Source organism: Harpia harpyja, chromosome Z (assembly GCF_026419915.1).
Source record: "Harpia harpyja isolate bHarHar1 chromosome Z, bHarHar1 primary haplotype, whole genome shotgun sequence".
NCBI lineage: Eukaryota > Metazoa > Chordata > Aves > Accipitriformes > Accipitridae > Harpia > Harpia harpyja.
Genome location: NC_068969.1, coordinates 28,121,700 through 28,137,390, shown reverse-complemented (window position 1 = coordinate 28,137,390; position 15,691 = coordinate 28,121,700).

Here is a 15,691-nt window from a genome sequence, read left to right as displayed (position 1 = left end):
GAATACTGTAAAAGGCCAGTGTTTCAGTGTCTGAAATCTCAGCCTCGGACATCGTTGTGCCAGGATGGGTACAGTTCTGAGAGCCTCCCGGGGACCCGTGTGTTCCCATAGGGATCGGGGGATTGTAACCACTGCAGTGGAAGTACTGGCCATGACATGTACAGGAGCCCAAAATAATAGGAATGTGAATGGATCAGGGGAGGGGAAAAAGCGTAAGAATGTAATAAGGATAACAGAAACCTCAACAGAATATCAATAAATACCCATAGAGAGTAGAATACCAATAAAATGACACTACAGCACCATCCTGGTATTCACCCATACTCACTTTCTGCAACATGGTATAACAACAGGACAGGGTTTGTCAAAGTCAAGCCCGCAACTAGGACATGTGTTTTCTGTTCATTTTAATTTATTGTATTCGCTGCACGATTTTCTCAGTGTTCGCTGCCAAAAATGTATTTTCTTCACTTTCCTGGACAGATGCCTTAAAGATCCCTTTGTTCCATTTTTAGCAATGTTTCTAAGGCTTTCTTTAAATGTGGTTGTCTTGCCGAGCAATTGCTGGGTCCACACAGGTTTTTCCTGTGTCGGTTTTACCACTACTGTTCTACTCAGAACACGAAGGGCTTTTTACCTCTCATTTCTCATCACTGAGACTGCCACTTGGCTTGAATTTTACATTTTGTATTAAGCAACTGTGCAGAAACATTATCTGCATACAGAAATGAAATGAGAGCCATATGTATGGATAATGACAATTTATATTCCCAAGTCTTAAGTAGTGGTTAGAACATCTGCATCCCTAAGAGTGATTTGAAAATCTTGGTACTCTTTTCTAAATGATTAATTCATTCACATGTGCTTATTTATTGGGATATCCTTCTGGGCAGGACTTCAGTTAGATGGGCTGTGTACAGAGTCTTGAGCTGTGTTAGAGAATGAGCTGTGTGCTACACAAACTTGGTTATCCCATCCATTAATGAAGGATGCGGTCCAACCCACTACATTACCATCTAATAATAGCACAACAAAAAGGAACAGCTTGCTCAGCAGCATCAGGTGGAGTCAACAATAATTGTTTCATGCTCCATAAACAATTCAGGTTTGTTGTTTATCAGTGAAACATTTATTTAGTCCCTAGTGCACCCCGTGATATTCTGCCTGAGTGTAAAATCAGCAACAAACACAAGACCAATTATAAAAATATTCTTTCTAGTGTATGGCTTTAGTTTAACGTAATATTCAAGATAGACATGCTTCTAGGGGATCTACATTCTGGTAAGGACCTCTGTGCATCTGGTGGAGAACTGTTAGTAAAGCAGCTCTTGAGGTTTTTTTTTTTTAGTGTGTGGTAGCTGAGTGGGAATCATTACATTTCCCAAGCTGAAGTGTCTTCTTGTAGAGGAAGTGCAGAATGTTTCCTGGCACGTGGGTAAGATGTCCGTCAATACAGTGTGTGGTACTGAGTATGAAATCCTAACCCTCAAAGGACTGTGGCCACAGTTGCAGGAGAGCTGTGAATGAAGCCCCTTAGTCCTGATTTTGACCTAACGAGGGTGTAAATCAGCAGTAATTCTACTAAAATATTTTTTTATTAAGAAAAGTATATTACAGCAGCGTAAGTGAACTCAAAATCAGAACCCCTGGGGCAGGAGTCTCTTCTCAAATCTCGTATTACTTCAGCAAGTATAAATACATCTCTTCACCTGTTTATGTTCTGGATGCCTCCCCTCTAGCACACTTAGCTCACAGGGGGACACTGAAGAACTTTGTGTTAATGTTCGGTAACTTGCTCCAGGACATCTGGATGAAAATCCTACTAGAAATGTCCTTGCCCACCCAAGTGAAAACTTACCCCCATTATAGCCAAAGGCAGTGTTCCAGCTCTCACATGCCTAGGAGTTCAACTGATTGGCTTTTTCTTCCTCATTGTCAAAAGGCATGTAAAGGTTTCAGGCCATAGCTTTATTTTTGTATCTGCATTTCTGATCCTTCAAAGAGATGTCCATGAAAAAGTGAGACGGACTGGTTTTGAAGAGCCAAGTGGTTACACACAACACCCTATTTCCTTGCTCGTTAGTAAGGCTAACACATTGAAACCTAACAATTCTTATTCAAGGCTCAAGCCTGTATTTTTGAGCCTAACTCTCTGCTTAACTGCTGTGGCATCACTCCTGACACCCGCTCCTGACTGCTGGGGGCTGTACGGGAAACAGGGGCCCGGGAGGAGCAGCGGGGGCTGAGCCTGGCATGGGAATTGCTCTCTGCAGCTGGTACCCTGTAGCTTCACCACATCCACACTGGCCACAAATCCGTCCCATCAGTCAGAACCATGCAGTCTGGCAAAATCTGCCATGCGGGGGAAAGCTGGGGAGTTCAAAAGCTTCACTGCTTCTGCATGGCAGTCGGTATCCTGAGAAATACATTGATTGCAAGGTGGGAAGCACAGGCATGAAACCCTGCAACTCGTGAAGTGAGAAAGCTGTCACTGAAATGAAAGCACCCCAGGAAGCTATAAAGATCTAAAGTCGCATTCCTTCATCTTCGTGCACCTTGTAGAAGAGGAGCAATTGTCTTTCTTGCTGAGGCAAATAATGACAGAGCAGAGATAAACAGGAACAGAGCATAAGGAAAATGAAAGGCAGGTAAGAGAATTAAGTTTATCTGCAGAAAAAATCAAAAGGTTTCAGGGGAATGCCATCATTTTATCATATTATTTTGAAATAATATTTTTGATGAAGGCAGCGATTGTGTAATGACATTTCATTTTGAATCAGTCACAAGGTAAAAGCCAGAAAGCAAATTCATTTCTGATGTCACTTCATGAAGTCAACCCATTTGATTTTGCAAAATGAAACTAAGCATTTTTTCTCTACCCACAGAGCTTTCTTTCAACATGTAAACTGAATTAAGTTAGAGGATTGGTTGTTCTTGATGGGTAAACGATAAACGCTCTCTGTGGGAAGCCAGAAGAGGCACGCTTACGAAGCAGGAGGAACACATCCTGAACGTGTTACTGTGTCCATCCACTCTGCCACTGAATTGACAGAGAAAGATGAGACCAGGTCTCGGTGCCAGGCATCTTCCACCACCACAGACGGCTGAAGCAGAGACCCGTCCGCTGCAAGCCTTACTCTGAAAGAAATAGTGATGCAAAGACAGAGACACGTGTTTGGGGGAAGAGATCAATGCGCAGGGATCAAAGATCAACCCGATCCTAGACTAAGTGTTTTGGCTACTGCATATCACCAGCGTTCACGATCGGAGGGTGGCTGTCGGGCTGCTCTGCCAGCTGAGTGTGCTTGGGGCAGCTCCTGGGCCAGGCTCGCTGCCAGTTTCGGAGAATACCTTTGACTTTCACCCTGACTGCTGAGGAGCTGCTCTGTGCTATCATCTGTGAGGAACAATGCCTTCTTCCTTCTTTTATTTCTCCTCCAAGTGCATTCACCTAGAAGAACAATGCCTTGTAGAAAACTTGTTATATAAAGTCACCGCTGATATTTCTGCCTGCATCTCATTATAAAATCTGCCCATTATTAACAGTGCAAGATCAGTAGCTCTTACACAACTGTTGGGAGCTAAATGCTTTTGCAAGATAAAACTTCAGGTTGTAAAGTATAAAACCAACCGGTTACACAGGTGTCGATATTTTACTGATTCTATTTGAAAGGTCCAATTTGAGAATGTTAACACCATTCAAATGGGAATTTGTGTTACATGTAGCTTTAATTTGCTAAGTCAGAGCACCACATTATAAAATGAGAGTAGCTGGAAACACAGTTTGATGGCTAAAGTGGATGTGGTAGCTGCTGTAGTTTAATTATTTAAATACTAAAAAGGGCTGTGCTACTTATATTTAATTTGGCTGTGGACCAAAGAACACTCTTGAAACCCACTCTTTTTTGGTAACATTATTTCTTTTTCTGCAGGAGCCAACACTACAAAGTAATTGAAGGATAGTATAAAAGAAGCCATATGTGTAGGCAATCACACAGAATATGGGAAACACCTGTTTTTCCGTCAATTACTGCCTGCAAACCAGTGGGGCATGTTTGTTTTGGGGGCATTACATTTGCTTGGGTAATAGCGCATGACACATTTTCAGTTTTACGGCAGACGAACACTGAGAACAGCTAATCATATCTGTATAAATGAAACACAAACATGCCCTCCCAGCCATACGTGCAGTTAAATAGGGGCCTAATGACACCAGGCATTACTCTCTGCACGCTCTCAGGCAAGCAGGAAGCAGTTGGTGAACAATCGTCCATTTGTAGCAACCTGGCTAATTCTGTTTACTCTATGGCTCAAACGAATTCAAGCAAAAAGCCTGGAAAATGCATAGGCAGGACTGTAGGAGAGTTGGAAAACCCCAGAAAAACAGCAATAATGTCATTACTGGGAAGAGACAAAGTCCCCCCGAAGTATTTTACTGCTGGCAATAGAAAGAGGCACAGTTGCAAGTTCATATCCTGTTTGTTCCTAGTCCCGGTAATAGAGGTCATCAAAGAAAGGAAACATTTTAGGGCAACATTTTATCAACTTCAGCTACATACATATAAACACCAACATTTTTAAATTCTATGTCTTTGGGTTATACTTTTAATAATATTTTACTTACAGTAAAGGACTTTGTTGTCCTCTTTATTGCAAGCTCTTCAATAAATCCCTAAGTGAGGACCAATAAATTCATAAATTGTTGATGTATTTTAATAGCAGCATAAATTATATTTAGCATTGATGAAAACACTGCTGAGAATTCAAAGTTGCTATTTTCGTTACACGTTTAATTTAAAGGGGGCAGTTTTATAGAAGTCTTTTTAGAAGACTGAGTACATTGATTAATTATTTTCAAATGGCTCTTACACAGTGTTCTTCCTCTTCATGTTCCATTTCAAGTGTGATGAAAAAGAGAAAAGACTGGAAAGAACAGAGAGCATGAATACATGAGAGGAGAGTAAAAATACATGGGCAAACATATTAAACCCCACTCAGAGCTATAAAAAAAAAATTGTCTATTCTTTCTCTCTTTCTTAGTTTTTGGAACTTCTGAGTAAGCAACAAAAAGTGACAATAAAAAATGATTTTAGGTTAAAATTTCAGGAAAGTTTTCTTGTGTGAGGAAAGGGCAGTGTCACTGAAGAAAACTGAGAAACTAAATTACAAGTGCTTCCTACCAAAGTCAGTGCTGAGCCCATAAGCTACACATGTAAGGGCAAAAAATCGTAGAACAGAATAAAATCATAGGATCCTTGAGGTTGGAAAAGACCCTTAAGAACTTTGAGTCCAGCCATTAACCCAGCACTGCCAAGTCCACCACTAAACCATGTCCCTAAGCGCCATGTCTGCATGTCTTTTAAATACCTCCAGGGATGGTGACTCCACCACTTCCCTGGGCAGCCTGTTCCAGTGCTTGACAACCCTTTCTGTGGCAAATAATGGCTGACATCAGATGGTCAGCCTGTTGCAGAGAGGAGAGCAGCGCCTGTCACCTACAAAGCTCCTTTTGGTGCTTACCCCAAGCGCAGGTGAACACGGGGTGAGTGGAAGCATGTGGCTTTCACGTCCACCTTCCCAGGGCATTTCTTTGTGTTCCACCTGACTGGGTGGGATGGTACCCGACTGCCCTTCTGAGGCCACGTCGATGTCCAAGGTCACCTCGCCAGGAGATGCACCTACCCTCTGTAAAACTTGCCTGGGATCAGGCTGGTTTGTTCAAACAGGAGAAAATTCCTCTCATCCTTTTTTCAGCTTAAAACACTTAACTTCAGCTTGCATTAGGTCAATGAAGAATAAATTTAAGTCTAACCGGTCTTAAACTGAAATTAAAATGTCCCCATGTTGGTTTGACCAATGCAGCCAAAGCAGCATCAGGCTGTGGATAGGCAAGGGTTGTGCCTGTGCTTTGCTCCTCCTTGGGTCAGTATTTCAGGTGTCTGTGCTATACATCCTGCACTGCTGAGTGATACTCAGCCACACGTTGTGCTTTTGGATGCTTTCCAGGGCTACCTGTGTACTTTCATCCTATAACTCAAGTGCTGATTTATATCAAATGATTAAAATCCAGCTTGAAAGTTGCAAGTGTTTGAGCTACTGGAGCACCACTGACAGTTGGAAAAGAGTTTTTAAATGTTCTTCGAGCTGAAGTTCAGCTATAGTAAAGGAATGGCATTTCAAAGGAAATCACTCGCCCCTGACCGAAGCGGCTGTTTAAATACAGAGCCAGCCCTTCTACGCACGCGTGTCATGCATGTTATTGGAAGCACTTTTGCTGGTGCTGAGCTGTGCGATAGCCAAAGCAAATACAATTTTAGGGATAGGGTGTGCATTTCAGAAAATGCTTTAAAGGCTCAGTAATAAAATCAGAGGATTTCCACAGTGGATTCACATAGGCATACACCCCCTCCATCTAATACTGTCCAATAACGGGTCAGTCCGCCTACCCAGTGCTGCGTGGGACTGCACTGTCTGCTCATTAGAGACTTTTCTGGGTCCCAGAAGGGAAGGCTGAGTAACATGATTCTCTTATCTCATATACAAACTCAGCCAGCTAAAGATGCCTGGATCTTGCTGTGCTAGGCTCTGCATCTGTTGTACTGATTAATTCATTCTCCAGAGGATTTTTAGCGGGGTTTTCAAAAACCTTCTGCACTTCAGAAAATATAATTCCAAAATAACAAAACCAAGATGTCACCCTAAATAAAAAGAGTATGAAGTATTAAGGGTGAAAGTTATTAAGTATCTTCATATGTGTGTCTTTATATTGACCCGTGAGCTTTTCTGTCTCATTTCTCCCCTGCCCCATTGAAGAAAGGGAGCGAGAGGGTGGCTGGGTTGGTATCTGGCAGTCAACTGAGGTCAACCCACCACAGTCCTTTTTGGTGCCAGTACTGGGTCTGGCTGGGATGGAGGTCACTTTCCTCATAGTACCCTGTATGGTGCTGTGCTTCGTGTTTGTGGCTAAACCAGTGTTGGTAACACACTGGTGTTTTGGCTATCGCTGATCAGTGCTCACACGGCGTCAAGGCTTTCTCTATCTCTTCTAGCCTGCCCCAAAGAAAGGAGGCTGGGAGTGGGGTGGAGGTTGGGAGGGGACATGGAGATATTCCAGCTGACCAAAGGGATATCCCATGCCATATGACGTCATGGTCAGCAGTACGAGCTCGGGGAATGGAGGAGGAAGGGGGGACCTTAGTGATTGTGGCATTTGTCTTCGCAAGTAGCCATTAACTGAGCTGAGGCTTCACTTCCCAGGAAGCAGCTGGACATCTGCCTGCTGATGGGATGTAGTGAATGAATTCTTTGTTTTGCTTTGCTTACGTGTGCAGCTTTTGCTTTCCTTATTAAATTCCATTATCTCAACCCACGAGTCTTTTTGCCTTCCTTTGATTTTTTTCTCCCCATCCCCCAGGAAAGGAGAGCAAGTGAAAGGCAGGGTGGATGCATGGCTGCTGGCCAAGGACAGCCCACTACAATATGCCATTGACATACATAAATTATTGCAAAGGTATTGTACATGTTGAGATTTGGGACTTTTAACATTTGCAGTTAAAGACAGGGGAGCCAAGAAGAGATACAAGGCCCCTTCCCCACTTTTACTGTCTCAGCATTGCATGCTGGCATATGAAAGAGCTGATCTCTGCAAGCAGTGCAGAACCAGTAGTCATCCAAGGAGCCATGAGCTGGGCTGGTGGGGCACCGAGGCTGCATTCTATAAACGGGCAGAAAACTACCCGTAGGCACATGTCAGGATTACTGAACTAAGCATGTAACCTGAGCCCAGCTGTGTAACTTATTTCTAAGATTAAATGCCATAAGGTGACTGCCGGTTCTTTGAAGAACTATTTCCTTTATAATTTATAAAAATACCAGCTTCAAATGTCACTGGATGATTTATTCTCATCCTGTATTTGGGGGAAACCACAAAAGAAGAAGGGTGTATGTCTTAAAAGCAATATTCCCTAAATCACCTTTCTCATGCCAAACAGAGCAATTTTTTGCTCCTGCTTACAAAAGGCATATTCTGATTTCCCTAGCTACCACTCCTGGGTCCAGGGAAAAGCAATCTTCCAGCCTCTTCTCTAAGAAACGATAATTCAGGCAGAAGACAGTGCCATGGGATGGGGGACACAGGAGAGAGGACCATGCAGGGCAAATGAGGCTGATCATGTAAGCAAAGAAAATTCAGCTCCCAACAAGATAAACTTAATTTCAGTGACAGCTAAAAACATTAAGCATCTTCCAGGATGATAGTGTCTAGCCACAGGCAAAAATGTGCTTTCTGAGGAATACACTCAATCGAGTATCATTAGAAAGGAGACATAAAAGGTTAGCAAAATCAAAGCAAATGCATTTGAAACTTCAGGCCAATAGTCTTGAATAAATGTTTCAGTAGTCCTGTGACAGCCATCAGATTGGGTGTTATTTATAATCAGAATAACCTAGGCCAAAAGGTATGCTACCATAACATTGCTGGGAAGTTGCATGGAACTACATAAACAGAAATACTTGTTTTGTCTTGAAATTTTATATAATGCTTAATAAACCCTCTTCTCTGAAATACGCCATTACAGACAGCCTGCTTTTCTAAGCTGCTTTCCATCAACCCGCCTTCTTTGTCTTCTGTCTTCTGTTGTCTGTGATATGTTTGAACAGGACTCTATATAAAGATTTATTTAATCAAATTAAAGACAAAGCCTTTTTCAGATACAAGCAAGTGCTTCCAGTTAGTTCCCCACAGATCAAATACTTTGGCTTTGTATTTTTTTGTTCGAATCTTCCAAGTTAATAACAATTCCATCTAAGATTAATACCAGCGACATTTCTAGATCAGGTTATCCTAAATAATTTTGTTGGGTGTTTTTGCAACAGCAAGAGAATATTTGCAGGTTTCTCTGCATTTTTATACAACCAGCATGAAATCCTGTTGCTAAGCAGAAAGCAAAATCAATATAGAAGGCAAGCCATACCAGCTGATCTTTAAATTGCTGTAGACATTTCACTTTCTTGGAACATCTTCTCTTTTAATGGTTTTCTTCTGTAAAAATCTGACATGACTTTGTGACTAGTATTTTGTATTTCACCATATTCTAGAATAAATCACGTGAAAAGTTGTGGTATTTGACTAAAAGGTACCATTTTGATAAAACTGCTAAGACAGCCTCCACTATTAAATGACCACCTTTGAATAATGAGTGAAACGGGCTGAATTTTAAGTAGAGATTCCTTCCACTAATCTGCCAATCATTGTACGGCTCTTTCTTTTCCAGTCAAATCATAGCAAATGAAACATTTGCTGAAATGCTATATTGTAAAAAATTCCTTCTGTTCACTGTTGCAAGAACAGCTTAAAAGCTTACTCTTCTTGTAAGGAAAAAAAAAGAAATAAAATATCCTTTTACTTGCACTTAATTTCATTTTATTTAGTAGGAAGGACTCGGTGAGCCATCAGTCTCCTGCCTCGTAGCTGCAAGAGACCGGGAGGGCTCACGATGCCTGGCACGTGCCTGGGAAGGGTCATGCAGACGCGTGGGGCTCTTTCTCGGTGGTTCATCCTTTCTCCTTGCGGCAGGTCTGGCAGAGGTGCCCTGTTCAGGTCAACTCAGCATGCACATCAGGTGTATTTGCCAATACCCCCAGTAGCTTTAGCGGCGTCTCCTTTAGTGGCAAAGCTGTATTTCTTACAAGCCACTGCACTTCTGGAATTGGATATTTTTTGTATGCCTTTTTCCTCCCATCCCAGGCAGACCAGTCATGTGAACCTATGTCCATGTCAGTGGGCTGAGATATACACCCCTGTTTCCCACGATGGGCTTGGAGGTCCCCTGACATTTGCGCATCAGTCAGACAGCATCGCTGACTTCCCTCTAGCAATTTCCTTGCTGCCTGAGCGCAGTTCGGGAACAGGAACCAAACTGGCACATTTACCCAGCGCTCAGAAACCCTGTTGAGAAGGTGTACGCCAACTGTTTATGGCGATGGATGGGGACGTTCAGATGGCACTGGCTATGCCATGTGCACCTGCCTGACTCATCCTTACCCACGGCTCTCTGCACTGCACTCTGCGCTACAGACCTGTCTTAAATGGCCTGCCAAAATTCATACCAGCACGGCCCCGCATGGCCAACAGCATGACCAAAATGGTCAACGGCAGCCCAGCACCAGGGCTGGTGCCGGCAAGGCTGTGCTGCTCGCTCTCAGCCACACCAAGAAGGAGATGCGATGGAGTAAAGGTCTTTATCTGGTGTGTGCGTCCAAACTCTGAGCTGCAGGTCACTTGTGCTGTTTTACTTGCATGCTTCGATGTTGGGTGAAGCACTGGACTAACCCCACCAAACAGAAAGAGCCCCAGTCTACCCTCTCCCGAGGATAACCATTCTGCTAAAACTTCTCTGTGCTGCTGACTGCCAATCTGTGCAAAAATCAACTGCTTTACTTCTTTAAGCTGGAAATTACTCTTGGCACTTGTGAAAAAAAGAAAATACAAAAATATTCCATCCTGAATACCCAGGACAGAAATAAATATCTCGTGATTGACCAGATATAGCACAGCTTTTGCTGGATTAAAAGGATGATTAATTCATACACTTTATACTTATAAAAGTCATTTTGGAAAGAGTGTGAGCAATATATGCCTGGAAATTCCCAATTAGATTCAAGAGCATGTTGGAGTGGGTAAGCTCACACCCACTGGAGCAGATGTTTGTTTGCACTATCACAGTGCGTGTATCACCTACCCAACTGACTTCAGAGGCAAGAGGGGGTGGTTGAAAGATGCTGCTGAATTCAAAGTGACCATGTCATTCATTTCATTATCGCACTCCTTAGAATAAAAAATTCTTGGAGGAAATTTCGGAACAGAAGGTAGATGAGAGAGAGAAGATGGCTCTAAAACCATTTCCCTGAGCAGGGATTTCTGGGCTGGCGCCTGTCTCTGAGCTAAAAAAAAGGAAAGAAAAAAAAAAAGAAGAAAAGGAAACAGCCCTGGAGTTCTCCAGCAGCAGGGTAAAGTGTCAGAGACATTCAAGCAATCAAGCAGGGTGTCAGCCATCTGACATTTTTCTAATTATTTCTGTGGGATTCTCTGTGCTGTTGCTTTAGCAGGTCAGAGATGGTCTCTGCTGCAATTCCCCAGCCTTGCACCCAGTTGCCCTTCTGGATTTTGGGACACTTGTGTGGCTGCTCCTTGGTCTGTGCACTGCTTCTTGCCTTGCCTTGCCTTGCCTTGCCTTCCCTGCCCTTCCCTCCCCACCTTTTACTGATGAAATTTAAGAGATTTTTAATCAGAATCTTGATATTTTACCAGGTTGCTTCCTTCAACAAAAATCCACCCTGTTCCCAGAATAATAAATGTTTCCAGACAGGCAGCTTAGGATCTCGTTTGCCTGTGCCATGCTCGTCAGGCACTCGTGTGCCCACGCCGTGGACACCGTGCCCCACCAGTGTCCCTCTGCCTGGGTGCCTCATCAGCTGCAGATCCAGGGCAGCTGATGGTCTTCAGAAAGGCAGAGGTGGGAGAGGTTGTCAATCTCCATTTCTACCTCTCCTTTTGGCTCGTGCAAACAATGAAAGGGGACTAAGCACAGTAAAACACAAAGCTGCCACGTGGAAGTCTTACACTGGTGTTCAAGTTAAAAGTAAAAAACAAAAAGCCGTAAATCTATTCAGATGAGGTTCCACCACCATTTCTAACACTAGCTTGTCAGCTCTTCGTTTGGAAAGACAGCCAAAAATTGTAGATCTGTTTCAGCTGAAGGCAATAATGACATGTTTGGATTTTATAGATGCAAAGAAAATCATGAGAAGAAATCCCAATTTTTTTTTTTAATATGTACTCTGACTCTCTCACATAATTTCCTTTGGGAGAATGGTAAGTTAACAGATCTAGCATTAATACAGCATGATTCATCAGCTTACGCTTTACAATGAGGAACGGAATTGTTATTTCTTTTTTATGCAAACTGGAGGATCAGGGAGATGCAGTGACTTACCAGGGACCATGCAGCAAGGCAGACAAAACCTAGGCATCCGAAGTGCCAGGCCAGTGCTCTATACAGACAGTGAGTTAACAAAAAATCCAGAGTACTTTTGACTCCTCATATCCATTGGAAGTTAGTTTTCAAGCACTGAAATAGCTTACTTTTAGAACGTTCTTAATTTTTCCTCTTGGAGAAAATTACCTTTGCCCTTCAAAGAGAGGAAAAAGTGGGTAAGATATTTACTGATAAACAGCAATCACCATTGTTCACAGGGTTTAAATCCCGTTCTCTACAGTGCACATTGCTGATATACCAAACAAAAGTGAACATATGTCCACAAAACAGCAGCAACAAATTCTACTTTGGGCAAAAAAAGCCTTAGTACCTATTGAATGTGTTAAGAGATAACTTAATTTGCAGAAAGACACAACATTTGTTATGATATACAGAAAGTTTATACATAACCTGAATTTGTTCTTATTACACCATGTCCTCAGCATAAATTGCACTGACGCCATTGCATTTATGCTGAGCTTTACTTGCGACTGAGGTGAATAATGGACGGGGACCTTGCAAACCTTGCCGCCGCGGTGGTAGGCATCATGGCTCGGCTAGACGTCTGCCCCAGCCCCGTGGTGGAGTTTATCTCTCCTGGCACTGGGGAATGTGCATTCCTGCCTCACTTCAGGGCAAAGCTGAATTAAAGCCTCGGATTAAACTCCTGGACAGACTCTGTCTGAAGGGAACGCCAGACTTCATATTTATGTGGGCAAGGAGCATTTGTAAGTTCCCCCCACTGTTCATGCAGGCAAAGTGGCAGAGGAGGGGGATGATAATGTATTGTACAGCTGTTATGGTATAGCTTGATGCTACAGCTCCTTGCCAAGGGAGAGCAAGTCAGAGGTCTGAGTCAGCTCACGCTTGAGACGACCATGATCGCCCGGGTCACTAAAACACCCTCTTCCCTGTGCCGCAGTGAACAGACGTACACGGGAACCACAGACACTACCCTGGCTGGGGACATACGTCGGGTATGAATATGAGGATTCATTTGCCAAACATAAATCCAGTTTTGATTCCTGTTTTAAGTACATCTGCATCCTAATTTCTATGATTCCTTAAAAATATTCTTTAAGCTTTATTGAGGGGAGGAGATAAAATATTGTAGATATGTCAAGCCCCATCTCTGTCTACAATTGTGTTGGCATCATTTCAGGAAAAAAGCAACACTGGATTTGATTTACCCCTCCAAATGTGTATGTCTCTTAAACAAAAGAAAGCAGGAAAATTCATGACTCTGTCACTTCAACAGGAATCCCTGCCTGGTTTTTTCTTGTGTGGCCCCAGGCGCTGCCCATGTGTGTGGGTCTGTGCTCCAAGGAGAGGACAGAAACCCCCTTCCCCATCCCCTGGGGACATAGCAGCAAGAATGCCGGCAGGTTTTTGGGAATGTATGGCCCCTCACCTGCCTGCAGTACCCCGGCATCCCCTCCCCGGGGTCTGCCACAGGGGCTGCTGTAGTGGTCGTTCCCTGCATGCGACAAGGGGCCAGGACAATGCTGGGTTGGGGTCTCTGCTTGAGGTAGCTGCGAAATTATCAGCCCACTTTCTATCTGCTGCACTGCTCTGACATGAAGAGGTGCTTGATCCTGGCTTTTTTTTTTAAAGGACCTTTTGTGATCCATCCAGGCGCTGCTGTTAAGTCTTCTTTTTCTCTTCCCTTTGATCTGAAATAGATGAGAATCAAGACTGCTCGCTGGCTCCTTGTCTGTGAGAGGACCCAGTACTGCTGTATGAATAAGGGCTGGAGAATACAGCACGAGTAGAAAGGAAATTAAAAAAAAATTGCATGTGAAAAAGCAGAAGCCCTGAAGGCAAGTTTTTCTTGTCAAAACACTTGTTGGCTGCTTGTTTTGAGGGTTCCAATTTAAACAATATACGAAAGGCATCGGCCTGAATCCTTCCACTTGGAGCTTTGGGGACATCAAGGAAAGTGCCACAGCTGCTGCTGCACTGTGCTACTAACATGCTCTCACGATGCTCTTGTTTGAATTTATTTTTAGAGATGGAAACCTCTGCTTTTCTACGATACTCAGCATTGCTGCACCAGGAAGGCTGTCAGAAGTAATTCAGATTCTGTGCTCCCTTTTCCTGTGACCTTAACATCTACAGCTCTGAGCTCTGCTCGGCATTTCCAGCAAAACCTTCTTCTCCAGATTGTCTGGATTTTTTTTAAGCATTGACGCCACTCATAAAATTTCAGAAAAATAAGATAATTAGTGCTGCTTGTAAGGAACTTTTAGGGAAATGTCAGCTGCTCTGCATTCAGCATATGCTGAAGCAGTATTCTTCAAATACTTGAAATTTCATCTCCAGCTTCCTGTAGATGAGCAGGTCACATCCAAGCTGTGTTACGACTGAAGTGGCATCAGAAAATTATAGATATCAGGAACCTGCAGACTGTGTTATATATGGAAGATTAAAATTACCACTGAAGGAAATAAGAAGGTGAAGTGAGATTTCTGATGAGAGCTTTGTACTAGCAAAGGACGCCTTCTGTCACTGATTTTGGGAAGAGTTTATTTATGAGAAATTTTGGCAATAGCCCTGATCTCAGTTGTCATCTGCCATGACTAAATAGTTAACACTTGTCCTCCTCCCCCATTCCTAGGTGTGAGCACTGGGTGAGCAGCACCTCTGAGACTTTTTCATTTCCAAGCTGGTTGACCACTTTTGAGAGGAAAGGTCCAGGTGAAGGAAGCAAGCCAGGGATGGCAGCCATCCTCATGGCGTGGGGTCACCGCCAGCACCTCCACCACCCCACTGGGACTGCTGGCCTGGGAGAGCATCTGCCCAACAGACCATTAACTTCCACTGCTGGGTTCCTAAATATTGTCTCATCCCTCTCAAATGTTGCAGTGGCCTCATGGTCCTCCAAGAACCTCTGAAAATTATAGAAGCAGTTAAAAATTATGTTCCCAACATGAAGGTAAGAGAAAAATAACAGTTGTTTATTGCTAAGCAAGATACCAGATTAATAATATTAATTTATTTTTTTCAGTGAGCCCTGATTCCATTGAAATCAGTTGCAAGCTTGAAGGAGGAGATTTCTGTCCGTATATTGAGTTTTCTGTTTAACTGATAACAGCTAGCCCATTTCAAGCAGGCTGCCTTTCCCACCCTCCATGCTTCCCTTGAGAGAAGCACCAGCTTGTTCTTATGAAAAAGCATTTCTCTTGATCTCTGTAGTACCTCTCATCCTAATTGCAGCTATCTTGTTTTAAATGTCTCATTGTCTTTCCAATTAGAAGTCAGCCCCAGGGTTTGATTTCCATCCTCCTTGCTCCTCGGCAGGAGCTGGGGGCTTGCAATCATGGTTTGAGCCTTGTTCCCTGTCTCCTGAGCCGTCAGGCTGGTTCAGAGGATCTGATGAAGGCGGAAGATATTCTTTGTGCAAGGTTCCTATCAGCAAACCCAAGATGCAACCGGCAGACACCCGCCTGTCAGCGCGACAGCTGACAGGCTGTGGCATAATAGCTGCTCAGTGTTACAGTGCTCTCCGGCTCTCTAATTAAAAAAAAAAAAAAAAAGGGAAAAAAAGAAGAAAAAGAAGGGACGTTTTCTGCATACTAAACACCCTCCATTTCTCAGCGTGGATGCAAATATGTTCCTAGCTGTTCTCCAGGGATGGGGAGCAGAAGTGTTGCCAG